We start from the raw sequence: 27,119 nt of genomic DNA, 5'->3' as shown, positions 1-27,119 counted from the left end.
AACAATAATGGCATTTCTTCATGGTGCTCATTTAGAAATATGAGTGTAGCCAGAGTGTATAGATAGAAGATGCCTTCACTTACAATCCATCTGTCCTCAATGGGGTCATCAGAAGGTCAGATGTTGTGCCACCTTGGGCCATTTAGCAAAAACTAAAGCCTTTATTCCAACCTCTAGACCTTCTTTTGTTTTCTTGGAGATTGGTTTTCCCTTGGCAACAGTCCAAAGTGCTAATTCCTTGGGTCGAAAGCTTTTAAAATGGAAAATAAAAATCCCTGTTGACTCCCAGTGACTGATTAATTTGCTACTAGAGGTAGGTGAGGGACAAGAAAAGCTGCCACTTTTTTTTCCCAAAGAAGAAAGAAACCATGGGACACCTGGTTGCAGAACTGATTGCAACTAATATATGTTTTAAGGAACTTGAGAGAGAAAGAGAGAACAAATATGTGCAGAATATGTAATAGAGGATATCTTCAAATTTACAATTTATTTTTCTAATATTAAATAATAGAATTTTTTATGTTTATCATCATGCTGTTCTTTGACTCATATTACAAACACTGGAAGCATTTATGTTTTTCATGTTTGCTTTCTGAATTCCTGCAGAGATGTGTTGTGACTGGGAAAAAGTTACTCCCCACACACTAATGGTACATAATATCTCAGTAATGCAAAACAAGTATGGCAACTATGTGACTAGGAGTTTTTGGTAGCACCATTCACTATTAAAAATTCTTCCTTGACATGTATGTTGAAATGAATGGGTTCAGTACTAATGAAGGATATAGTTTAGTCAAATACTTGACTGATTTTGAATTTTTAAATAGTTTTTGTTGGCTATCAGTGATGCATAGGTAAATGATGCTCCAAGATTGAATAGGGTGCTATAGGAGATGAAAGGGCCCTTAAAGACCATATAGTCCAAACTGCTTTTAGGGATAGAAAACTGAGACCCCATAAAAACAGATATCTCATTAAAGACAAAGAGGTAATTGATACGTAGTTTTCCCAGACCTGTGTTCCTTCCACTATACTATGCAGATGTATATAGGTCAAACCCTGTGTTATCTTTAGCCACTTTCCACCCTTAGCCCTTATTGGTCAGTTTGGTTGTATGGGTAAATAATATGGAAGTTAAAAAATTTGTAGTTCAAAGTAATATTTTTTTTTCTTCATATGAAAACAGTCTGTTCTATAGAGTCAGAGAATGTTAGAACTGGAAATGTCCTGGCCCTACCAGTATAGGAATCTATTTTTCAGCATTCTTAAAAAGAAGTTACTGAGCTTCTGCTTGGATACCTTCAAAATGAGGAACTCATTCATTTTTTATAAGGCAGCCTAATTTATTAACTGATAACATTGTTTAAAATGTGCCTTAATATGGAAGCATTTGCCTCCTTGTTATTCACAACTATAGTTCTTTATTTTTCTTCCATATGACACCATATAGAACAAATTTAACTCCTATTTTACAAGATGGTATTTCAACACTTAAGAAAATACAATCATGCTCCCCTGCCTTCCAATATCTCTTAATTCTTTATCCGAGAGCATTAACGGATCCTTTAGAATCCATTAAATGGGCTCTTCCTACATGGTCCCCAGTGAGTCAACGTTCCTCAAAAAATGAATCAAAAAGAGGAATAATGTTAGAGGTTTTTTTTGTTTGTTTGTTTGTTTTTCTGAGCAGTGCAGATTGAGGAAGGATAACTTTTGTCCAGACATACTTTTTTTCCTGCCTTGGACTATCATTATTTTGAGTGATTACTACGTGTCAAAAACTCCTATGCCCTTTATATGGATTACCTAAAATTTAATCCTCAACACAACACTATGAGGTAGGTACTTTTATTATTCCCATTTCATAGATTAAGACACTGAGAACCTGAGATATTGAATAAGATGTTCACGTATTCATAACTAATAGATGGCAGATTTGAACTCAAGCTTGCTTAATTAAAAAATGGGTATATAAACTTCTGCTTTATGCTGACTCCCATACCACCTGAGTGATTTATTTGTCTTCTCTTCTATTGTTGGCTCCTTTTAATCTTGTATATAATCTTGAGGTCTTCTATTTTACACAAATAACAATTAAATTTAGTCTGTACTTGCACAACTGACATTTAATCAGTCTTTAGTAGAGAACTTACATCTTTCCTGTCCATTTTCCAACCTGTTAGTCTTTGTCTAAGCTTCTAGATTTTTGAACGCTGCTTTATCTCTTAGATTATTTTCATCCATTGAGTTGAAAAACAAGCTATTAATATATTTGTTTAAATTATCTATAAATATTGAACAGGACAGGGAATTTCTTCCAGGATAATATGGATTCATTAAATCATATTCTTTGTAGGATTGTTCAACCAGGTGCAACCTCACCTAATAGTACTGTCATATAACTTATGTTTTCCATCTTGTTCACAAGAACATTGTGGAAAACTATCAAAGACCTTGCTAAAATAAAGTTACATTGTAGCTACAGCATCCTCCAACTGATTCAACAACCATTTTTTTTAGCATTTACTAGACAACAATGGGATACAAAGATGACTACTGACCTTAAAGCCCCTACAGTCTAATAAAAAACTATAATATGATTGACTTTAATGCACAATAAACAGTGTTTAAAAAGTTTAGGTAATAGAGTTGGATGGGTCAACGGAAGGAAGGGTTGATTCCAGTTTGTGACAAGAAAGACAATGATTACTAATCTACAGACCCTTCAAAAAGGGAGATTTTCTTAATTTGGCAGCATTACCTATTAGTGAACCCATGCTAAATCTTGGTGATCACTTCAACCTGAGTTAGAAAGCTTAAACCTTAGACATACTTTTCTGTTGGAACCACTTGTTGGATATTTGATAATGTAATCTAGAGTAAGTCGATTTGTCAGGCTTAATGCCTTGGACATTAGAGAACTGATATTCTGTGCTCAAAAATATAAGTTTTCTCCATAAACTGGGGAGAATTGGCTACTTTAGGATTTCTCTTTTCCAGTAACTTCAGGGAGCATTTCCTTCTCCTTATGGGTAATTTACATCATAAGGGATCACTTTAACCAAACTCTACATTTTCCAATCTCACTTCCTCTCAGAACTCTATCGCTCCTCACAGGGGGGTCTTCCCTTTTGTTGTTCTGAATATTTTAAACACTTTAAAACAGACAGAACAGAACAATTTTAAAACCCAGCTATACAGTGCTTTCCTGAAACATGCATAAAATCTTTACAAATTAAGCCTGGGTCTGCATGATGCTAAAACATCTGCTCAATTCAGTCCCACTTGTTTTTTTATTATACAGATGTAGTGACCATATGCCCTAAATTTTCCAGAACAGTTCTAATTTCAAATATTGTGTCCCATTGTCCCTAAATTACACTCATATCTATAGGATCATGTGTCCTGGTTCAAAGGTGAGGAATTATATTGGCAGACTTTATAAAATATTTTGAAAATCATTTGAATAACTTCAATAAGCCAGATGTTTTTGTGTACTATACAAGAAGCCCAGATATCTTTAGAATCTGATAGTTGCTTTTCCTATCCATGTCCCTCTCCTTAATATAATGTGTTCTTTGAGAACTCATGAGCAAATCAAAAGCTAAAAAAATAATCTTGGCAACATTAAAGATTATTTAGTTCATTATATACAACAGGATGTAGATAAGGGTATAAACATATTTTTTGAGAAAAGATAATGGCAAAAGTACAGTAACATTTTAAGCGTTTCTTAAGATACCACAAGGACAGTTCACTATATTGGGGCACATAAAATTTATTAACTTTTAAACATGTTCTCAACACTAAAGGTGCAATCACTTATCATCTCCGAGCCTCAATTTCCTCTTCTATAAAATGAGTATGATGATAACAGTACTTATCCCATAGAGACATTATAAACACTAAATAAGATAATTATAAATTGCTAGCAATGATTCTGCTACACAGCAAGTGCTCTATGAATATTAGCTATTAATAGTATAACCAGAAAAATATCTTTGTTTAATTCAATAAAATGATACACTGAGGTAGAAAGGAGAGTGTAGAATTGAGCTGATGGAGAATAGGTAAATCTAGTGAGAGGAAAAGATCCAAATGAGATATGTCTTGAAAAATGAATTAAAGGAAGGAAAATATAAATTTGGTGGATAGGTAGGAGGAAAGGGGAAGACCCGTACAAAAAGACAAAATTAACTGTGATGTGAAAACTGAAGCTTTATTTGTTACAATAGACAAAGCATTCTATTTAGTAATGTGACATTTTGACAATCAAATGTTATAATTTAGGCTTCTCGTTGTTGTTGTTGTTCCAATTAGTCTTTTTTAGTCATTTATAGTAATAAGATTTAAAGATTGAAAAGATCAGCCATCTGAATCCACCCTTCCTACAGTCTCTCTTATATGGGAGACTCATATTCCCTTCTTATTTTTTTTCCAGTTCTTTCCTGTATCAAAATTTTATTTAAGACTGTGAACTTTGTTATCTTTGGGCTGTAGAGTTGTTCCAATCTTTACATGTTTTATTGGTGATTCATCTGGATAAAGAATAATTATGCTAAAAAATACCTTCTAACATTTATTATATAACAATTCTTGGGCTGAGTGCTTTACACCAGTTACCTAATTTAATCCTTAAAACACCCTATGAATAGGTAATATTATTATCCTCATTTTACAGATGAGAAAACAGAAGCACAAAGAAGGTAAACAAATAAGGCAAAGCCACACAGTTCTGTTAAGTGGTAGAAGTGGATTTTGAACTCAGACAGTTTGGCACTAGAGTCCATGATACTATAGTGTGCTACTTAGTGTTACAAAGTTTAGTAGCTGATGAGTTAAGTGACACACACAATAAATGCTTGATAAACATTAATTTAATCAATGAGAGAAAAATGAATGAATTAATGTGGATGTGAGCTAAATTTATAGGACAATCTGACCATGTTAGTATAGTAGTGAAGGAAAAATCTGGGTAATTATCCTTTACACATAATCAGTATAAATGACCAGGCAAGACAAATTGCTCACTTTTGACTCAGTAACACCTTCTTTTCCTGAGTTATTCTTCTAATTCCCTAAACCACACAATAAGGATTTCCTAAAACAAAGTGAAAGGAAAAAGGGATAATTTCAGATTCATCTGATACCGAACTCAAGACCAATAGTTCACATTTCAAATTATTCCATAGGCCAGGGCAACCTAAATTTATTATTAAATATGTCAGTATAACCACTGTCAAGGTAGACAAGGTGAAAAGAAAACTTGGAACTTAACATTTAACTTTCTGAGCTAATTCATGAGGTTGTTGTTTGGAAACACTGCTGTATACTGCATAATTCAAGCTTTACTTCATAATATGTGTGTGTATTTCTTTTTGCTTCTCTATCTGTACTGGATTTTCTAATTTGACAGTAGGCATTATTCCAGTTAGTTGGCTAATTTCCAAGTCTCTTTTTTCTTTTATAATGGATAGAATTAACCTTAATTTCTATTTCACACTGCCTGTGCGTAGACACAGAAATCATTCTGTTAGAGAAGAAAAAAGAAGTACCATATAGGAAAGGGATTTCCAGAAGGGTTCTCCTAGTTTCTGAGAAGATGGCATGGCTAAGAGTAATGTAATTAGAGTATCCATCATAAGGCAGCCAAGTTTCGTCATGGAAGTTAGTAAGTTACTGCCACCTGGATACTTCGAGTTCAATATGGGATTGCTTCAGACAAGGGACTCTATATCTATCTATCTATCTATCATCTATCTACCTATCTGTCATTTTCATCATCATCATCATCACCTATTTATATATAGTAATAGAGTCTCATCTTTAAAATAAGAGAAGAGAGAAATCTAAAATTTAGGTATTGTATTCCTCTTGTTTTATTTTTAAAAAGACAACTAGGCATTATTTTATCAAATCAGTAAAAGCTACATAGTTACATTTTGCTTCCCCTTTTCTCAGGCTTTTTTTGAAGATAGATCAGACAATACTCTCTTGAGTTACTGTTCATTTGGAAGAAATAATAGATTTTCAGTTTCACTGAAGAAGAAAATTGAATATTCTCCTACATTGCTGATTATGGTCTCAAAAACAAACTAGTAGCAAAATGTTCCTTTTTACTGAATTTGTTTTTGCATTAATAAATATTCCTTGAATGTTTGATGATGTACATAGCACACCTAAGTACATTTAGAAATAATGACATTTTGAAAGATTTTCATGCTCTATTATGTCTTTCTATTCTTTTCTGTATTTGCAAATCTATATGTACACACTCTAAAGTGTAAGTAAGTTCAGTGGCTTCAGATCTGAAACGATTTTTCTCAGTATAGCTGCATTAGCATTCAGCTGTGAGTATGTAAGATAATAGTATTAAAAGCAACCTTCCATTCTGTTGTCATGGATGCAGCACAACCCAATACTGGTAGCACGATACCACTAGTGTTTGTACAATCTCATTTTGATCAACCAATTTTAATTTCATTATATGCAAAATTCAATCTCTATACTTAAAGAAACAAAAACCTTGCTACTTATTTGATATTTGAAGCATTAAAATATTAGAATCAATTGATAATCTTTGAATGTGATAATATTTTAATACTCTTTTTAAACAAAGTATTTCTGTTATTATTGATTATAAAAATCAGAAAAAATCATGAAAATATTGCTTTATAATTATCAAGAGATTATTTTTTTTCTTGATTGGATAGTGAGTCAGTATATACTCATTTATGGGTATGTGTAAGCAATTTATGAAAGCAGCATGTCAATTCTCCAAATTTGTAGGTCTCTATACAAAATGTATGCATCAATTCTAAAGAACTTATTTAATCAGAATAAGTACACATCTTCTTGCTGTAACTCATCATGGTAGTTAAAATAATTGATCACAAGAAAGTTTGCCCCAGTCTTGATGGCCATACCTGGGCCTTTAAAAACAATACTCAACTCTAGAGAATGTGGGAATTTTAGAATTTATAAAGAATGTAGTTTTTGTTATCCAATAACAAAAAGTATCTCTAAGGACAGGATAAACTAATCTGCAAATAGCCAAATCCATAGTTGGTTGCCTAGAAAGTGTAATGTCCAATAGGTGTTCTCCTTATTTGTCAGTATACATTTATTTGTTCTTGTTTTGAGTAAAAAACTATTTTGTGATTTTGTTTCATAAAAGAGGTCTATATTCTTTTTTCTTTTTCCAAAACAAGACAATTTGTGTTTCAACTTTAACAAGCAAAGAAATCCTTATGTATTAAAGATAATATTTTCCTTCTTTGTTAATTTGGTTAGGATAATCTGAATTTATATGCTATGAGAGTAAATTTTGATAAGATACTCTAAGAGTTCTTCATAATACTTTTTCAATGATTATTTTTATTTGACAGTCATTTTTCTGCATAATTTGAAAATATAGAATAAAAATTAATAATTTAGAATTTTAAAATAACTTCTGACATTTACTTTTGATATATTAATAATAAAATAATTTGATTATATATAATTGAATTTGTTTTTCAATAATTTGAACTATACAGGCTGACTTTTTTTGTTATGATTACCTTATTTACAAAGAGACACCCTAGATTATATATTCTTTAGGCTGAGGGTGACTGGAAAAAGGAGAGTTTATGGGGTGGGGAAAATCTGTGCCCACTCGTAATTAAACAACCATGAATGCATCAGTCAGCAAAAGCAGGCATCAACATTATGGAGTGAAAATTAGAGTCAAAACACCCGAGTGTCTACTGTATCTGCCTGCTGTTAGACACTGAAGCATGGAGAACAGGATACACCTCTATGGATGGATAGCTTTCCTTATTAAAAAAACACAGTGGGAAGCACAGTAGGGGAACGTACTAAAACAAGGCTTTGTAGTAATTTCCTTGAAATAAATTTCCCAAGATAGCAACTTGAAAAGCTTTTAATCTTATGACTAGCTATAGAGTGCTCTTTGCATTAGGTGGTATTTAAAAATTCCATTAGTTTGCAACAGATCTGATAGAGTGTCCCAAACTCTTCTCTCTTCTTTTATTTTTTCCTTATAAAATATTTGTTTTCCAGACTCATTAAAATGCACACATATTTGAGAGTCTGAATCCCTTTGAAACTTTTTCTCAATGATATATTAGCTATTTTCATTTTGAATAAAATTTTTGACTTAGAAACTGACACAATAACATCACTGGATGAAATGATGAACTTTTATGGCTGCATTTTCTGCTTCATTCATTTAATGTATCACATGTTTCATCAGGTGAATACTGAAGGCAGTGTGACATCCTTTTACTTCTTATACACTACATTGAAAGAAGACTTAAGTGCTATAAACTTATGTCACTCCAGAACATTCATTCCTAATGGTTGAAAAGAAATATTTCAAGTGCCAATTCTGAATGTCTGTTCACGCCTTGAAATATTAGATTCTATTCTACTGTGGATTTTTTCCCTTTTACCTTAGATGTTACTTGCATTTTTGGAAAATTATTTTTTCTTTTGAATTTGAGTCTCTATTGTTTACATTGTCCATTAAATATATCTAAACAGTAGAGACTTTGAAAAATTACCATCTAAAATTATCAAAAGAAGATTTTGTGACTTGTGACCCATTGATGGAGCATTGAGTACCCTGTGCATATTTAATATTCCTTAAGTGGATCTCTTGTAATATGACCGAAGATTTCTAATATAATGAATCTATTTGTATACACTGTACTTTTAGATGAATGTTAAAATTTTGATTACTGTACACAGATTGAAAACTGATATAATTGGGAATAAGTTAACCACAAGCAGGCTCAGGCACTTTGGATGCAAAAAGAAAATATACAATTTCATATGAAAATACTCATTCTATTCTTATTTATTAATTTTGGATTTACATAAAACAAACATCGGGGATATGCTCTGAATTTCACATGATTCTTTCAGAAACATAAATATAGAACAATAAATCTAACTTGCCTAGGTAGCGAACAACATTTAGTGAAGCAGCAGATAGCAGCATATTTTCTTACCAACTTTGACTTCTAGACATTTTATTTTTATGTAGCCATTAATAGAAACACTGTGAAATTGAATATCCCCCTTTGAGTACAGATATTTTTAAAATACACACACACAGAAAGCTATGTTGCTGAAGGTAGAGTTTTTTTTTTTAACCTTCATTTAGTAATGTAATTATGATCTGGAGGTATTTGTATTTTCCTTATAAAGACAAGCCACAAGAATATTTCCTAAGTATAAAATTAGAGAGGAAAACAAGTGAAAAAAAATTACTTACATGTTTTCATTTTAACACAAAGACATTTTTAATATGTTGATACTAATTCTGTAATTGGTACATACCAGAAAATTTTAATTCATTTTCATTCATTTAGAGTAACATTTGTAAAATTTAGTTGTATCATTTTGCCTTTTTTCATTATATTTGCTCATTTTTGCAGCAAATTTAATCTGCAACCTAATTTACCTACTATAAGAAAGAGTGTCTAAAGTGACAGGGTAATTATTTAAACTCTGTCTGCATCTTATCTATTTAATTATTTTGGTGGTGTGGAATTGTATTACAAAAACTTTCCTTTTTTACTGTGGGTATGTTCCTCAGTATCAGAAAAGCTATTTCTAGTTTAAAGTAGAAGGGCTCAGATTTCAAAAAAAAAAAAAAAGAATGTTTAATGACACTTAAAATTGAATTGTCAATTTTACTGGGTACTTTATAATATGATATATTTAAAGATGTATATATTTAAATTATTACAAGTTATTTTTTATAGGTTTGAATAATTCTGAATTCTAAAAGAAGAATTAGGGGAAAGAGCTAATGAGATGATTACTTAGTAATAGGATTATTTCTTACCATACAACTCATACAACCTACCATTTTTAGTACTTTTATTTATGTAAACTTACAATCTATATACACTTTGGTAGTTAAAAGATTCAGACTGAAATATATCCATTGTTTCTTAAGAAATAAAAACACATTTTTTGGTTTGAGTTTTAAGTTAAAAATCTGATGCTCATAAAGTAATGTAAAACAGCTTTCACATCACTATTGTACAGTTGCTACTATAACAAATGTATTCTGTGGCTCTTACGCAAAACCAAATTCTTAGAAATGTGGGTTATTTTCATGGGTAGGGAGTGCACATACATTTCTACATTTCCAAAGCATCAATGTGGCTGTGAAGGGAAAGTATATTTCAACTTACATTATATGCATATGGTCCCCAAAACGATTAGAACTAATATTATTTGTTTATATATTTTGGGAGGATTAAAGGATTCCTGCAGGGAAACAGTTAATCTATTTTTAACTAAAGCTTTACGTTTGTAATCTATCCAGTGCTTCAAGTTCTGTCATTGATCTATGATTTATGTGATTTAAACCACCTCTTGGCTGTAACACTGGTTTCTGTCCAAGATGCTGAGTTGAATACTAATTACAAGATCAAATTTATGCTGTTGGGCTAAGCAGCTGAATGAGTTCCCCATGAAGGATTCCCTTCTCCATCCCCGCCACAGTTGAATCTCAGGGAAGTATTTGTCAGATAAAAAGATAAGGGGAGAAACAAATAAATAGTTTTAAATGTCTTATTTAATATGTTTTAGTATATTAAATAGTTGTTTTTGAATCACACAAATGCAGTCATGAATGGAGAAGTGGCCATGGACATAGAAGACATAAACTGTATATTTATTGATTCTGTGTGTGTGTGTGTGTGTGTGTGTGTGTGTGTTCATGTCTGGGAACATAGAATAAACACTCAAATTAATATTTATGGCTTTATTTAAAATTCAAGTTGAATTAATAGTAAGAAAGATCCACTCCACAGAGTGGCAAAGCTCTCATTCTTTAACTGTACTCCAAAATTTCCAAACAGCAACCAGTATTGGGCCATAGATAACCTATTACTCCATTGGAAGGGAGAGAGAATTTGTTGAAGGAGTAATTTAAGAAATGTAGGTGACTGATAATTTTCTGTCCAGAGCAGTGATACTCAACTGGAATTTATATTGTCTTCCAGGGGATATTTGGCAATGTCTAGAGACATTTTTGAATATCACAGTTGTGAGGAAAGATGTTGTTTGGCTTCTAATGGGTAGAGGCCACTGATGATGCTAAACATTTACAATGTAGAGGACAACTCCCCACAACAAAGAATTGTCTGGCCCCATATGTCATCAGTGACACTGTTGTGAAACCTTGGTCTAGAAGTACCATAAACCTGTCACCTACTATGCATATTCATAGATATTGCTGAAAAATTATAATAATTGCTATTGTTCACTTCACAAAGAAAAGTCACACAAAATAACTGGGCCAAACAAATAGCAGAATTGGAGTGGTTGGATGTAGCTGTGACTCCGCAGCACAATTGCAGAAGAATGCAAAACTAGAAACGCCACTATCTGAAATGTTTTTTTCAAATTCAGTGAGGACTCTGAATTTGGTTTGGATTTTAGAAGATGCTAGCTCTTTTTCTCCATATATACATATACCAACTTTAATTATTTTCTTTGAGCCCACCCAAATACACATTTATATATTGTTGATATATGCACTCACTTTTATTTTGGAGACCTATATTCTTATTTGAATCTGGGTCAGAACTTTTTAGGCATCTTTGTAATTCATAGCAATTATACAGTTGGATTACTCTTGGGGTCACGGGCATTTATTCTTAAGATAGCTGTATTATTTAGCCAAGTCTTATATTTTTTCTCCAGGAAATGTCTAAATCTTAGAATGAATATAATAAAATATCAAGACAGAAAACAATGAGGTCCCAATTTCCAAATTGGAATAAAGGATGTTTGAGTGTTCTAATTGGTCCACTAAACTAAAGAACTCAGAAAAGTGTGTGTGTGTGTGTGTGTGTGTGCGCGTGTGTGTATTTCAGTTTAGGGATGCCAGATGATATTAAACTTAAGATTTAATACTTACCTATCACATCTTGTGACAAGATGGGAATGCCACAATTACCAAAATGGAATGGGGCTGACTAGAAGGAAATGGAAGCTGAAGTTAGACTAATTCTTAGTTCTGTTAGTTATACTAACTAGCTAAACTCTATAAGTATCCGTTTTCTCATCTATAAACTCAGAATAAAAGTATCTACACAATTTGGTGGTTTGTGAGTTAAAAAGGCCAATGTATCTAAGTCTGTAGTAAGGAAATAAGTAGATCAGGTTTTACTATTATTATAGTATTAGCTGCTCAAACATGCAAAACTCATTTTTTAACATCTTTATTAGACTATAATTGTTTTACAATGGTGTGTTAGTTTCTGCTTTATAGCAAAGTGAATCAGCTATACATATATATATATATCCCCATATCTCCTCCCTCTAGCATCTCCCTCCCACCCTCCCTGTCCCACCCCTCTAGGTGGTCACAAAGCAACGAGCTGATCTCCCTGTGCTATGCAGCTTCTTCCCACTAGATATCTATTTTACATTTGGTAGTATATATAAGTCTATGCCACTCTCACTTCATCCCAGTTTACCCTTCCCCCTCCCCGTGTCCTCAAGTCCATTCTCTACATCTGTGTCTTTATTCCTGTCCGGCCCCTAGGCTCTTCAGAACAATTTATTATTATTATTTTCTTTTAGATTCTATATATATGTGTTAGCATACAGTATTTATTTTTCTCTTTCTGACTTACTTCACTCTGTATGACAGACTCTAAGTCCATCCACCTCACAACAAATAACTCAATTTCATTTCTTTTTATGGCTGAGTAATATTCCATGTATATATGTGCCACATCATCTTTATCCATTCATCTGTCAGTGGACGCTTAGGTTGCTTTCATGTCTTGACTATTGTAAATAAAGCCACAATGAACATTGTGGTACATGACTATTTTTGAATTATGGTTTTCTCAGGGTATATGCCCAGTAGTGGGATTGCTGGGTTGTGTGGTAGTTCTATTTTTAGTTTTTTAAGGAACCTCTATACTGCATTTATTGTTTGTAGACATTTTCATGATGGCCATTCTGACTGGTGTGAGGTGATACCTCATTGTAGTTTTGATTTGCATTTCTCTAATGATTAGTGATGTTGAGCATACTTTCATGTGTTTGTTGGCAATCTGTGTATCTTCTTTGGAGAAATGTCTGTTTAGGTCTTTTGCCCATTTTTGGATTGGGTTTTTTGTTTTTTTGGCATTGAGCTGCATGAGGTGGTTGTATATTTTGGAGATTAATCCTTTGTCAGTTGCTTCATTTGCAAATATTTTCTCCCATTCTGAAGGTTGTCTTTTTGTCTTGTTTATGGTTTCCTTTGCTGTGCAAAAGCTTTTAAGTTTCACTAGGTCCCATTTGTTTATTTTTGTTTTTATTTCCTTTTTTCTAGGAGGTGGGTCAAAAAGGATCTTGCTGTGATTTATGTCATAGAGTGTTCTGCTTATGTTTTCCTCTAAGAGTTTTATAGTGTCTGGCCTTACATTTAGGTCTTTAATCCATTCTGAGTTTATTTTTGTGTATGGTGTTAGGAAGTGTTCTAATTACATTATGTTACATGTAGCTGTGCAGTTTTCCCAGCACCACACTGCAATACTCATTTAAAAGGAAAAATTCTTCAGAGAAAATCCAGTCTCCTGGCAAAAGTTGTTTAAAGAGGGGGAAGAGTCTAATAAGGCAGCTGGCAACAGAGAAATACAACATGGAATAACAGTGTACCTTGGTATGTCACCTGACCACAGCAGTGGGGAAGTTGGGAACAGTTGACATTTGGAGGTCCAAATAAGCAGTTAGAAATCTGGCCTCAGGGAAGGTAATCTATAGGTATTAGGGTCTTGGCAAAGATCTAGTGTTCAGGGAAGAGATTTCATGTCCTGGAGGAGAAATGGCAAAATTCATCACTGTTACAATTGGATTTTAGGAAAGTCATTCTTTCAGATAAATAGGACTGGAAGCAAATAAAGGACACTGTTTACCAGATTTTAGGTAGTACCACTTGAAATCTAGTAGTACAGTTTTGTGGTGGGCAGCAGCTCTTCTCTACTGCCTGTTTTTCCATAATGTATGTAAAATACAATACATTAGAAGATAATTTACACAGATTATAGAACAGATTTACACAGCTGTAATAATCCGTGAGTTTCCTCTAAGGAAGTCTGTTGATCTTAACTCTAAGGAAGTTTTAGCCAGTCCAGTAGTAGTAATTTAGTTTTAAAAAATTGTCCTTAAAGTGAATAGAGCTATGCTGTCACCTGCAAAGAACTTAAGGGTAGATACGAGCTATAGTCTATTCAAAATCAAGATTGATATTAAGAGTGGAGATTATGGACAATTTACTTGTGTCCTGTTCTCTTTTACTGGTTATGCATATACCCAGTCCTGTCATTAATGTAGATTATAGGAGCGTGGGATTTAAGATCTTCTGCCTCAAATACTTTGAATTGAATCTGTTACTGTATTTTATGTGCAATTGTTGTACTTAGAATGATGTGTGGCTCAAGGAGACACCTAGTTGAACAATCCTTCCCTATTCTGCTGTATGAAGATACTACTACATATACTCAGATATGATTTAATCCATGATTTTATTTCTATGAAAATTTGAACCATGGTCAAACTACACTACAAAATTGTTTTGATTCCACCTCTGCAATGTTCAGGCCTTCATAATCTCTCACTTAGATCATTGAAATAGCCCCTTAACTGGTCTCCATGATCCCAATCTCTCCCCTTTCCAATTTTTTCTTCACATCAAAGTCAAAATCTGGTTGGGAATATTCTACTTACCCTCCACCAATTGCCAGGAAGAGGTAGTTAACTTCTACTATGCATCAGTACCACCTAAGTAGCTTTTTAAAATGTCGATGACTCAACCCCACCCCTAGGGTTATGATTTATGACATGAGATAAAGCTCACTTATCTGAATTTTAACTAGCTTTCAGGAGACCCTAAGGTATGAATTTCCTTTACCATACTTTGAAAAACAGTAACATAGTGAGTAAAGTTTAAAATCTTTATCATGGCTTTCAGCATTCTCTAAAGAGCAAAATAAATTCAGGGTCCTCAGTTCTAATATTATCAAACCCAATATATCAGAAGCTACTGTAACTGCTACATAAAAATGAATGCAGATCTTCATAAATCTACAAGGTCCCAGAAAGTTAATAGCTTACTTGGTTGGTTGTCTTACTCCATTTGGGCTGCTATAACAAAATGCCATAGACAGAGTGCCTTACAAATAACAGAAATTTATTTCTCATAGTTCTGGATGCTGGGAAGTCCAAGATCATGGCACCAAAATGGTCACATTTTGGTGAAGTCCTTTTTCCTGGTTTGTAATTGGTGCCTACCTGCTGTGTCCTCACATGGTGGAAGGGGAGAGGGATCTCTGTGGGATCTCTTTAATAAGAATACTAATCTAATTTATGAGGGCTCCACCCTAAGAATTTCAACATGTGAATTTCGGGTGGACACAAACATTCAGACCATGGCAGTGGTCTCTGGGTGTGTGTGTGGGTCAGGAGATATTAATGACCAAAATAGTTTTGTAAACTCTATGTGGAAGTCTTGCATTTGTCTCTTCCATAGAAGTAAGGTTAGTTAACCTTGTTGCCATTCACTGCCAACACTACTCTTACTCTCTGGCTCTAGGCCTCACTCCACTCTGATGACACAATATCACTCCTTTCACAATATTACGCCTATTTTTTCTTTTTCTTTTTTGGCTGCGCTGGGTCTTCATTGCAGCATGCAGGCTCTCTCTAGTTGCGGCAAGTGGGGGCTACTCTTCATTGTGGTGTGCGGGTTTCTCATTGCAGTGGCTTCTCGTTGAGGAGCGTGGGCCCTAGGTGTGTGGGCTACAATAGTTGTGGCGTGTGGGTTCAGTAGTGTGGCTCATGGGCTCTAGAGTGCAGGCTCAGTACTTGTGCTGTGTAGGCTTAGTTGCTCCACGGCATATGGAATTTTCCCGGACCAGGGTTCGAACCCATGTCCCCTGCATTGGCAGGCAGATTCTTAACCACTGTGCCACCAGGGAAGTCCCATGCCTATTCATTTTGGGGGTTCCAACTAGTCTGATGAGAGAGTGGGTTGGGGGATATTGGGCAAATGAGGCAACATTGTGTATTAGAACACATGATATGGGTTCAGCTAAGAATATAAAGTAGCCAATACTTAGAGCCACCTGGAAGGAGGGGGCAAAAAAATCCAGGTAGGTAGATAGATCACTGTGACTCTTTAGATGAACTAATCAACTCTTTAAAGTCCCATTGTGGAAGGAAACAAAATGAATTCTACCTCAGTTAAACCTGAATATTTCATCTAATACTCACAATTCAGTTGCTGAAACACTGGCCCCATTTACTGCAAACTGTTTATATAATAAGTTTTCATATGTGTTTGTTGAAATACATTTTCTGCCTCAAAATGTCTTTCCTTTGTCAATGTTTCTACACAGTGTTGTATGTTAAGTAAACATCAAATGAAAGATACTATACTAGGTTTTCTTTCATTTTAATTGGTCCTAATTAAACATTGGTCTTCCTTTACATTTTTTTTCATATTCATGGCTCAGCTGATACATTTCACATTCTCTATTAATAGCTTTGGAAATGATAACTAAATGAAACCGTATTGAATTTGATTACTTTAGAGTAATAAATGGAGGAAGGAGACACCCTAACACTGTATAAAAATCAGAATAGACATTAAAATTTTTCTCATAATGCCTGACCATTAGGGTTTGGCAACTAGAAATCCAATAACCATCTGCAGACCAGACCTTTTGGAGGTTGTCTATCTTTTTGCCAAATGCAAATATGAATGTATACATATACACACCCATGCGTATTCTGTTTTGACACCTGTGAATGAAGGAACATGCATATATGTGAATGAAGATCACCCTCAGATCCTTCCTTCCAGTCATAACTAGACCTATTGCTATGGGAAAGCTTTGAGATATGCTCTCTTAACTGGAATATTTCATTAAATAGCTCTAAACAGGCAGTCTGGAAGGCAGTGATAACTAGTGTTTATAGTGATGTTTCTGGGGCACTGCAAGATCTTAAAGTATATTCTAAATCTTCAAAATAAAATGTAGGTATACAGTATAGTTTTAGTGTTGCATGTTTTCTTTTTACTTATCCTATTCTAGGTCTTCGAGACTTGGGAATTCATGTATGTTAAATGTGTAAACTCATCGTTTACCAAGGATGTATTAAACCAGATGTTCCACTTTTCAATTTTTTTTTTTGAGTAAAAGGACGTCTACTGTATCTGATTTGACGTTCTCATTTATCTACATTTTCAACACTTCTGGACATTATATTCTCTTGAATTTCCTGTTTCTTAAAATTTAAAACTCCAAATTTCAATTTCTGGTTGCAAAGCAAATGTGGAAATCCTGACCATTTTGTTGTCATTGTTCAAACTAAGGTCCAACATCAAGCCATGGGTTCAAATGAATTGATAATGCCCTTACTATGTTTACAGCATTGTGCTTGATAATCCTGATCACTATGAAAATAAATATTAAACACTTGATTCATTCATTAATTCAACAAATATTTATTGAGCACTTACTATATGCAAGGCACTGTACTAACAAAAACAGTTACTATATTTCCCTTCTGGAACTTAAATGTTTTTTGTTGTTGGCTAGAAAGCATACATTAATCAAAGAATCACATAAATAACTGTAAAATTCCAACTGGCAGAGAGGTCCGTAGTGTTATGAAAACATATAAGCGAGGGATTTTACCTGCTCTGAGGAGTAAGGGATGTCTTCCTTGAGATGAGATCTTTGGAATAAGTAGGTGCTAAAGTTTTGAGGAGGAAAGGTTAATAATGTCCTAAGTAGAGAAAAAGTTTGTAGTAGGAGGAAACATGGTACTTTTGAATAATTGAATATCTAGTATGGAGGGAGTACGGAAATTACAAGGAAGACATGGGAGATAAGGCAAGAGAGTTAAATATAGGTCAGTTCACACAAGTACAAAAGAGAGGCCTTTAAGGGGTTTTAAGCAAGCATTGGTGAAGTGATATAATAGATTTGTATTTTTAGAATATTACTTTGGTTGAGGTGTAGAGAACTGATGGGTGGATGCCAGAATGAAGCAGAAAGTCAAATTAGGATATTACTGTGCTAGCCCTTGTGGGAGATAATGGCATTAACAATGGCTCTGGCAGTGGAAGAAAGAAGCTCACACATTAGAGAGATACTTAGGAGGTAAAGTTTCAAGTTTTAAAAGCAGAAAGGAGGTTCCTGAAACAGGGAATGCTGGAAGAGATGAAGACTTTCTCTTATGGAGGGGACTGGGTAGTGAGTAAGTTAGATTTTGAACATATTTGTCTTTTAATTACTTATAAGACCCTTAGGGAAGGTAAGACATGTAGTGTAATCATTAGAGTGCAAACCAAACAATACATCATATGACACGGTACTAAGTAGTTCAGCCTTTAAGTACTATAGGAGTTTTTGTAGAGGAGTGATAAGTTCTATTACCCCTTCCGTGAGTACATGAATTTGAGCTTCATAGTGATGTTAGTGGAGTAAATCTATTTTAAATGTTGCCAGTTCCCACAGATAGAATCCAAAAAGAGATAAAAATCCACCTATCCCTGAAGTTAACTCAGTCCCCCCATGTTATCTATTAATACCTGTAATAGTGAATGAAAGAGGGGGAATGATAGACTTGGATGATTTAAGACCGACTACATTGACTGAACTCAACATTAATCACTCATCTTATAAATTTTCATTTATTTTCTACTAGCAAGTTGCAAGAGGACTGGAGACATTAGTCAGAATGAGCTAAAAAACAAATAACATCCAAGGTAGCAAGGTCTCAGCAAACACTAACACACAAGTCAATCTTAATTGGCCTCTCTGGGAACCATGGTCAGATGAAAGTGTTCCAAATCTAACAATAAACATTCCCAGGCAGCTCTATCTCAATTTCTCCCATTTGGGATTGTCTTTCAAAAAATGCAATATCATTGATGAAAATGAGCCCAGAAAAGGATGATGGTAAGAATAAAAGAAGAATGAATCATTGTTTGCCTTACTATTCTTTGGAATGAAATAATTATTTGATTATATATTCTGGATCTTTCCAAAGCATCTTATAAAAGTCAAATCTTCTACATTAAATAAGTAGAGGGTTTAGAAATTAAATGGCTGCATTGATTATTACATACTTCACTGAGATGAATCATGTACTTAAAATAGTTGGATAGAAAACCAATTCACTATTTGAAATTGTTTTGAATTTCATTAGACTTAAATTGTCTTTGATATAAATAAAATTTATGCCACTCCCCTGTTACTCCCATACCCCCATTAAAAAGCAGCACAATGACAATAGCAATGAAAATTTCTGAATCCTTTGTTAATAAAAGACATATTAGGCATAGAAATTGTCACATGGGTAGTCCTATGGTTCATCAAGGCCAGATTTCCATTTCTGACAAGGACATTTGTCTCAGTGTAATTTTATAGGAAAGTCTTGGTGTTTTTACTGTTTTCAACCTAAATTTGAGCTGATCTATCACTTAAATAGACCACATATTTAGTTTACTATAGTAGTTGACCTAAAACACAGTTTGGTCTGAAGTATGCACAGCTTCTTCCCATTCTTGTTTATCCTACAACTTTGGGGTACCCAGACAAAGTTGGACACACCACAGAAATTCTATAGCTCTGAAGAGTAGGTCTGTAAATTGTTTTTCATTGTTGCACTAGGTTATGGTTCTTTATCTTTTAATAAAATTCCCAAGGGCAATAAAATATCAAAATAGACATGGCTGGATATTACTTTGAGATAACAATTTGTTCTTTGCCATCATCCCTTTACGTCCCTCATATTCAATTTCATTGTCTCTGGAGAAGTATGTGGCATGGAATTGTCTGAGAATTTCTCACTTTGTTTTTAGAGTTCTAAATCCATAAGAGAATGTAAGGTTTGCAGAAACACTTTAGAGTTGACACATCCATTTCTCATCCATTTCTCTCATACCCCACATTCAATCCATCAGCTAAGCCTATTGGCTATATCTTCAAAAATACAAGAATCCAACCTCCAGTCCTTATATCAAAGACAATTTAAGTCTAATGAAATTCAAAACAATTCATCTCTTACTCTGCTATAATCCTGGTCTGAGCCACCATAATCTCCTACCTGGATCACTGCAATAAACTCCTAATTAATTTATCTCACCCATCAGTAGTTTATTCTCAACACAGTAGCCAGAGTGATACTTTACAAGTGTAAATTACATTATTACTCTGCCCTAATCTCTGCAGCCCAGGGGTTATTAACATTTTTTGTATAAGGATCCCCTTTGGTAGTCTGGTGAAACTTGTGCATTCATTCTCAGAATATTTTTAAATCAATGAAATTTAAAAAGGAGTAGAGAGTGAACAAATCATTCTGAAGTACATAACCAAAATATTTTATAAACCAAATTTATAATATAGTAATGTATGCATTTCTTAATTAATGTGTTAAATAACAAGCTCTAGGGTCAGGTCTAATAACTACCATAATCCCAAGTAGTAATAAGTGTGAATAATATTTTGATATATCTGAAACAACTATAATATGATATAAAACTGTTTTGATTTCTACTGCTGACAAAATTAAAGATAATGTTAATACTACTGTGGTTTGTTGCTACGTTCATGATGGAAGGAAATGAAAAATTTCAGTTAAAGTTTAATGAAAACAAAGATGTAACTGTTTTTCTTGTCTAGTTTTGTAGACCTCCTAAATTCTATCCAAAGGACTTCAAGGTCAAGAACTCCTGCTCTAGTGTCTTCCCATCTCACTCATGGTAAAAGACAAGTTCTTATTAGAACATAAAGTCCTAATGATTAATGCTCCTACTTCTATCTTCACTTCTACTATTCTCTCCTTCAGTCACTCTGCTCTTGTAACAGTAGCCTCCTTCAACATGCTAGGCATATCTCCATCTTAGAGTGTTTGCACTGGCTATTTTCAGGTTGTTTTCTTGTTATTATTGTCATAATAGCTTCTTATATATTATGGATACAAGCCCTTTATATTATATATACTGACATATATTTTAATACAATTTTACCCCTAAGTCTTGCCTTTTAATTTTCTTAGCAGCCTCTTTTAAAAATCAAACATACTTAGTAGTATGGTTTTATTGGCACACACAACTTATATAGGGAAATGATGAAAGAGGAGGTTGAAAAGGTAGTACTCATCTCTGCTTCCTGAAATGCATCATACCTATCTTAATGCCCTATCCCAAGTGTTGGGATCAACCAATCAATCTGCACATGAGATAAATGTGACCAATACTGTGAATGCCAGATCCTCCATTCTATAATATCTGTTCTTTATTAATGTCCAAGATATCATTAGCTGATGGAAACAAATCTCTATCCCCAAACATCTATGGCTGATTTTGGAAGAGGCATGTAGTGATTAATTAAATTGATTTTGGCATTAAGATGTATCTTCTCAGCTTCACTTGAACTCTTCTCTGAGAATTTTAAGAGAAGGACTTTCAGTTTAAGATGATACCTTGTATCAGTCTAACAGTTGATTTCCCTGTTTCTAATTTGGGCAGCTTTACATTTAAAAAGGGGGAATTTCAGAATGAAGGGGTTTGAAAAATTCTCAGGTTTCCTGGAGATAGGTCCTCTTGTAAAGCACCATTATTTGATTAAAATAAATTCCCATAATTAGAAACATATTCATGCGAAAATGTATATCAAAATCCAGGTAGAAATTACTTTTAAGCTTTTTGAAACAGAGAAGCCATTCTCTTCAATTGTGCTTAAGTCTTGCTCAAAGTATGACCTCAGGACCACCTGCAATTTAGAATCACTTGGAGCACCTGCTAAAACAGTAAATTCTGAATCAAAATCTTAGATTGCAATACTGAAGAGTCTGCATTGTTTGTTAGTATTTTTCTGATATATATATTTCCATCCCTTTACTCTTAAGTATCCAATGTAGTGTAGTTTTGCTTTAATTTGACTTCTTATAAATAGTATGCAGATGGATTAAAAACAACACCAACCTAAGCATTAATATGCACACTCAACCCATTCATGATTCTTATGATTAATGATATATTAGAATTATTTATGCCATCTTCTTATATCTCCCATTTATTTATTTTTTATTGTTTTAATTCTCCTCCTTTTTTATCTTTCATTGGTTTGGTTAAGTTTCCTCATTCCCCCACCTTTACTCTTTGGAAACTTGCATATTTTGTTTATATTCACTTATTAACAAACAAGAACATTTCTGGAAACATCTTTGCCAAGTATAGTTGCTTAAGATTCAACAACATTGTCCTATATTAACTAAATAAATAAGAAAATGTAAAATGTAACAGCTGATTCAAATTATCTTCCATACCACCACCACCCCCACCCCAAGTATGTGATTTATTTTAGAAAATTTATTTTCAAAACTTGTTTAAAGGACTACTGACATTAGAATCACCTGAAGTGCTAATTAAAATTGCAAATACCTGACCCCACCCCAGGTCTACTGAATCAGAATGTCTGAGTGGAAAAGGGCTAGGAATCTGCATTTTAAAACATGTTCCCAGGATATTTTCTATGAATATTAGACAATGACCACATTAATGCCTAGCTCAGCATTTAGTACCTAATTTCTTAACAAATATTTGCTGGCTTTTTCTTTCAGTTGAAGTTCATATTTTAGATTAGATAACTTGTGATTTCCTTTCATCAGTGCAGGCAATAATAAAATGAATATTTATAATTTGTCTTAGAACTTTCTGTGTTTATATCCAGAAGGATCTACCTATGTGTATAAATGAGCAAATGTATGTGTACTATTTTTCATTAAGGAATGGGTATATTATTTAATTCCTACCTGCTGCCTTTGCTAACGGTCACTGCTTTCTTTAGTGAAGTAGAAGGAGAGGGGTATAAGAGATAATATGCAGAACTGCACAAAAAGACTTGGTGAGAACTGTCTTTGTCAATACTAAGGATGCTACTCCTTAAAAGGAAGAAGGAAAGTTTGATTTGCAGGTCACCTTGCCATTATGAAAGCCAGAATACCGTTTCACCTGCCCCTACCTTCAGTCCTTATAGAAATAGGAAGGTTATAGGCCTTGGAGGGTTCAAATCTAGGCTCTATCATATATTAACTGTGTGGTCTTGGAACAGTTACTTAACCTATATGGGCCAAGAGTTTATTCATATCTAAAACTGAGGGAATTGATAATACCTATGCCATTGGGTTGTTTTAAGTATAAGTGAGATTGTATATATGAGAGCACACAGCAACGTATTTGGCATATAGTGTGTTCTCAACCTATGCTAATTTCTTCCCCTTTTCTTCCACCAAGTCACAAGCATTCTTTGCTCAGTAACAAAATTGTATATAATAATGTTACTTACTGTTCAGTTACTTGCCATTTTGTGCCCTCTGGCTTTTGCAGTTTCTCAGCCTAAGTCTTGTCCTCTGACTAGATCATACAGAGCTCTGCTGCTTCTTATGAATTTTGGTTGTCTCACAGGAAACTGCTCTGGTTTGCTTCTCCAGATGTGCAGCCCTTTTTCTGGGTCCAGAGGATGCAAGATTAAAGTACACTTGGGGCCTGGCTTATCTTTATTAGCGGGGTAAGGGAAATGATTGGACTAATGATTTAATGAAAGCCTTTATTTAGGAAAGTTTTAGCTGCTGGCCTTTTTTTTTTTTTTTTTTTGGTGAGGAGCAGGACTAGAACTAGACCAATATCTTGTAGCCAAAATGAACTTTGCTGATTGGCATACTTTCTAATGAGTTATGAACCGAATGTTTTACACACACACACACACACACACACACACACACACCTTAGTTTGAACCAGAGCCAAACCATATATTTTTTGAAAGCTATTAAACTGCAACATAACAAAAACATCAACTACTTCTAAGCCTATATATTCCAAACTTCTGTATCATTTGATTTGTATTATTGGTGGAGACAAAGCAAAAAATTCAAAATTAAAATTCAAACCCATACTCAACATTTGGACTAAGAGGCTTCCCCTTAAATCATTGTTTCGTCCTTGGGAATATCCAATGAGCAAAATAATGTATCTCAGCTAGGTTGTCCTGCTGTGAACTGTAGTTGATTAATAGGAGATATTTCACTTGGCATAAAATATTTTTAGATATTTTGGATTTATAAGAATGTTTGAAATGTGTCTATCATTTCTAGGCATGTGTTTATCCATGCATTACATAGTTCCTTTTCTCTATCTTGAAATTTGAAAATCCACTCAATGAAACAAATGAAAACTATGCCTAAGAGCCAGTTCATATTTGTTGCTCTGTTATTGATGTTTCTTTAATGATTTACTCTCCTCAAGGTCTAGTATTTTAGCTCACTGTTGGCTGAGTTAGTTATGTTTCTATGTCAATTTATTTCTTTTCCACTTGTATAGTAAATATGGTAGGTGGAGAGTAGTTTCCTAGCCAGGTAACAGTGAAAATTATACATAGTATAGATATGAACTGTCTACCTCTATGTGTGTCAGGGCCCAGGAACTTTAAAGGGTCCATTTATAAACTGGCAGACAAGGCCTCGCCAAACATGGAGAAAGCTTGTTTCATGACTGTAAAGGAAAATAATAATAGTAATAATAAGAATAAAATATTTTAACTATATAAAAACAATTTAAAAGAAGTTAACAAAATCTAATTTTAACTGGTTTTAATTAATTTCATTTTAATTAGGTCAATAAAGTAGTATTTTTCAATTAACACATTTATTTTCAAGCTCACTTATGGGAGTCAAGACACTTTCTCTTTTACTGCTTAAAGCAGAGAATATAGTTTTTCTTCTGAATTTAGAGAGTTATTTTTGCTAATTGACAACTACACTTATTTTTACATATAAGCCTTATTAAATGCAATAGATTCTACCTCCTTCCTCAAATCTACTCTCTTCTCTTTTGTATAATTTTATGGAACTGGTAAAATTTATCTTATTCATGTAAAATTGTTAGTGTATAATTATAAAAATTATTGTTTTTTAAACAATAACAGTAATAGGGAAATCTGTGGTAAGTCCTGTGGAAGGTACTTATTATAGAACTTTCTTTTCACAGGGGCAAATCTTTTATGCTTAAATAGGAGTTTGAAAAGTTTGAAAATAGGAGGTTGAAAAGTTATTTTGAAAACTCCCCCAACTATAGATTTTCTGTAAGGAGACTGTACATTAACTACTGCTAAAATATCTTAGAGGATATAGTATTATTTGAGGCTAACTTTATAGAAAGGTCTGAAAATTGAAGGAACTAAAAATACTAACAAAACCAGAAATTACACACATCCTTGAAAAAGTAGAAATAAAGAGGAAATGTAAATAAGAAATTTCAACTTAATTTTACTTGAATTTTCATGAAAAGTATTCTATGCATATATAATGCTTAGTGAAAAAAAGGAAAATCAATTAGAAATATGTTGCTTATTTAGTGGTAACAGTGACCACATGGTTTTCTGTTCCTCTTTGGGACCACTCTTAATAAATAGCTAAAAAAGAAACCCAGTAGAGAGTTACTATTTAACTGGACATTTTATTGACTACTGTTTTGTTATTGTTGAGAAAAGCTCATTCATTCATTCATTTATTATGCTTTTACAAACAGATTTTATCCAGTAATAGTACTGGAAATGCAGATATGTGGGGGGAAAAGGTAAGTGTTCCAACTATCTATAGTTATGTGTTATTTAAAATCATGATACAAATTTGATTTTTTTATACATGGAGTTTCCAGCATATTACAAATTCACCTATTCTGTTTGCAAAATAGATATTTTAATTCTGATAAAATATCAGTAAAGACTGAAATTTAATGAGAAGCTGAATTTCAAGGAATGGCTCTAAAAACAAGGGCTAAGTCAATTTGCCTGACTATGCTTTTGTTTATTTGTATCCATGGCTTGTTAGGATAACCTAGAAATGTTTTATTCAGGAGATCAGCTGTTTGAGGGTCAAGGTAGGCCTTCTTAATCTTGGCTGGTAATCTGGCAAAAGGAGACCTTATTTACAAGACTAGATGAAGCCATGAAGATGTTTTCCTGCAAATCCTTTGCTACTACTGGAGGAAAACAATTCAAAGCACATGTTGTACTTTGGGTGGGCTAGTGTGTCAGCTTTGTGTGCAATGTCAGCATGTCATGATTCTAAACTATAAAATATGCCTGGTAAGATAATTGCTGGTGAAAATCATAGCATATGGGCTATGTGTATTTCTCATTTATAATAAGTAGTAGCTAAACTTTCCAGAACACTTTCTATGTGCTTGGTCTTATGCTAGGCATTTTGCATATATAATTATAATTTAAAAATCTAAATAAAACATATAAAGCAGATACTCACATGTCACCGTTTTATACATGAGGAAACTGAGGCTCAGAGAGATTAAGTAAGTTGTCTAAGATTCTAGCTTTTATAAATGGTGAGGCTAGGATTTGAATCAAGTAATCTGACTTTAGAACTCAGGTGTTTAACCATTATACCAGACAAATGAGGGATATTCCAACTGTAATATATCTATGAAACTATAATTTATTATTATTATAAATGTGACCTTAACACAGGTTTTCCTCATCGAATTTTCCATGCTTTCAGATCCAAATTGCTAAACTAAGTAACATTTCTGTACCTCAGTTTCCTCATCTAAAACTGGGGAAGTGAATAACTACCTAATGAGGTTGTTTTAATGATTAAATGAAATAATGAGATTTGTTTCAGGTTGTATGATATGAGCCAGATAATAAGATGTCAGATAAAAAAATGTCATTGCATTTAATCTTTTTAAGTAATAATTATGATTAGAATAATAACAGTTCTTGGCATTTACTCATGGATTACTATGAATTAGGCATTGAGTTAAGTACTTTTCATTGCTTATGTCCTATAATCCTCACAAAAAATATGATGAGACAAACACTATTATTATTTCCATTTTACTTATGAGGTCACTAAGGTAGAGTGAAATTAAATAAAAATTCTGAACATCGCACAGCTAGAAAATTTTACAGCCGCAATAGAAACCCAGGCAGTCTGGTGCATTTTTATTTTGTGGAAACCGTTTCTATCCAATGATGGGGTAAAGCTGACCAGTAAATTT

This window comes from Stenella coeruleoalba (genome assembly GCF_951394435.1).
Source record: "Stenella coeruleoalba genome assembly, chromosome: X".
Taxonomy (NCBI): Eukaryota; Metazoa; Chordata; class Mammalia; order Artiodactyla; family Delphinidae; genus Stenella; species Stenella coeruleoalba.
The sequence above is the reverse complement of the archived record's forward strand: the minus strand, read 5'-3'. Positions refer to the sequence as shown.